Genomic DNA, 2,882 nt, shown 5'->3' on the forward strand with positions numbered 1-2,882 from the left:
TCTGGGGATGGTGGGATGTTGTTGGATAAATCTGTCATCTACAATATATTCAATTAGGATTATTTATTAAGACAATACAATAAGTAATTATAATATGCAAGTGTGTAGAAACTGGTTTTGCTGAAGTTAGTGAAAGATTACAGTAATTCTAATTGATTTGTATGAGCCTTTTGGAAACACCTTTTGTATTATGACATTACCTTGAAAAACGTAACACAATCCCCATTTACCATAATGCAAGCAACATTTACACTACTGACAGTGGTCACCTTTTTAGGGGCACATGGCCACATATTTTAAAGTCCAATTGAACTCTGAGTTCACATTAGCTAAATACACTCCAGGTGTATTAAAACAAAAGGTGTGCAAAGTCTTGCAGTTTGTTTTCTTTAAAAAGCAGCCACAGCATGAGTGCAAAAGCCGATTTCATGCCAGCATGCTGCAGATTGGGACCCTTGCTCTCTGTGGGGAAGCAGTGGTCTCCTTGCAGTGATCTGGCATGTTCCCTGCTGAGTCAAAACTCTAAAATCAGCAGGAGCATTAGCTTCGCTGATTGCAGTGCTATATGTCTGATGCAGTAGGGGGCATGGTGGACCTCTTCAGAGAGGCCACTTCTTCTACACTTGGCTCCATTCTGCAGCTGGTGGCAGGACAAGCTTATTATTAAAGTGCTTCAAACTGAAGTTTTGATTGGGCTTTAAACTATCAATAGCAAGCCTGGATAACTAATGGCACTGCAGTTACTGTAAAACTGCCATTCACAGCATAGGCTGGATATTTTAGAGAGCCATTAGTTGGCTGTGCGTGATTAATAGCAGTGGCCCTAAGCCTTTATCGGCTTGCAGAGGACAATCGGAAGCAAAGCAGTCTGCCAGGACCCACAGCAAAAGCAGGTGACCGAAATACCACTGCTTTGGAACCCCTGATTCCTAGCATGCATTAGCAAGCTATTTTTATTCCTGTTGAGGATCTGCAATTTCTGATGCACAAGTACTCAGAAAGAAGCATGAGCACAAACATAGAGAAAAAGATTAGCTTATTTTTTACTTTGAATTTGTAGGTGTGATTGTGTTCAGAGGCGTAGATAAAAGCCACTGTCTGCAGAGCCACTGGGGCCCTTTGGATTTAATACAAACACATTTGACTATTACTTTAATCAATGAATAAACCAATGAATGAAGCAAGCTGAACAATCATGGTTGAACCTATAGGGCATGGGTAATATTTGACCTTTGCTCCCCAACGTAATTACACCATAGGTTGTGCTGCTGCTTCTTTACGATAACGATAGTTAAATGCTGATTATACTGTTGGTCCAGATAGCAACCAATGGTTTTACAATGGAACCTAGGTGCTCTTTCTTCCTAGATTTTTCATGATGCCTAACTCTATTTTTAGTCAACATGTCAAATCTTGTAAACTGTGAAAAATATTCAGTCTATAGTGCAGTTGTCTGTTATATACCAAGTAACAGCCAAGAATATGTAGCAATAAAATTGAATTCAACATAATTGTTTTCAAATTATTAAGTGATGTTGGGCATGGACTGATCCCTCATCAGGAACTTATTGCTGTTCGAGACGCAGGTTGGGAGGTCTCCACCCCTTCTCGTTCTGGCCATGATACTTGGGGCTTCAGCTTCAAGAATATATCCTTTGTCTATTCCTTTGGAAAAAAAAACATTGGAGGGCTAGTGACAGAGAAATTCTACAAGAATGTGTGCCTGTAGTAAGTTGATCATAGGAATCTATGAGAAACCTACTACCAGGGGAAAAAATAGAAAGTATGGTTCTGAAGCAGAAGTTGTCATAATTGGACTTGATAGGGTATGAGATTTCCTAGACAGGGTCAAGGTTAGACTACCCGTGAAGAGGGCTAACCCTGCTTATTTCACACAAAAAAAAAATTATGAATTAAGTAGAGATCCACTTGAAATTAATAGCAAATATATTATTTTGATGTTTGAAGGATTTATATGCAGCTATAGGACTGTCAATTTCTTGCACTATGTGTCCATTTGTTTACATTTCTTGAATTAATTGTTTGTACTTTATTGAATTTATACTCATACTGAGTCTATTATAAAGCGGGCATGTTAAATTTTTACTTGCTGTAGGTCTATTCACCTAAGTTATATATTCACTCAGGTCTCTTATCCAATACCTGGAAGTCAGTTTAGGAAGTTAGTATTATTAATGAATATAGTTTTAAAAATAAATGATTAATTACGTACATAGCTGTATGTGTACAATGTAAAATGATTGATGTAAGGGATCGGCTGGAACACAGATTAATACAGTATGCATATAACAGTTTTCTTAATACAAATGTTAAAGTGCATATCAGGGTAAAAAAAAAAAAAAATATGCAGTGCATATCAGCAATCCATTCACATTTACCCATAGTTTATGCTTTTAAGTACAGAAAAAATCCCTTCGATCTGCCAAAAGTCCAATAAGCTTCTGACTTCAGTCCAGCAGTTTGGCGACATACATTTGTATTGCACTGTATATCTAGTTTGTTACTGAATAAATGTTTGGTTATTTTTGCAATGAAGCATTGCAAATGCTTTTTGGATTGCTCAACCAGCAATCCCTACTAACTTTTAAGGAACTTAAAAAAAACAGATGATTTGATTAATCCATACAAGGCACTCTTTAAAGATGTCCCACTGTTGTCCTCTCTTCCCCCTGGCTGTTCATACTGTGCCCATCATCCCAGTGTTGGGTGCATTGAGGAGATTGTACATTGTGGTTAATCTTCCACTGTAGCTGCCTATGGAAATGTTTTCACATCTCAGGTGTCCGAATCATTCTCCATCCACATTATTATTAATTTGGGGTTTTATATTTAAATAGTCAGAAGATTTTGGAATGCTGTGT

The sequence above is a fragment of the Nanorana parkeri genome, unplaced genomic scaffold (assembly GCF_000935625.1).
Source record: "Nanorana parkeri isolate BGI_ZX_2015 unplaced genomic scaffold, ASM93562v1 scaffold293, whole genome shotgun sequence".
NCBI classification, from domain to species: Eukaryota; Metazoa; Chordata; class Amphibia; order Anura; family Dicroglossidae; genus Nanorana; species Nanorana parkeri.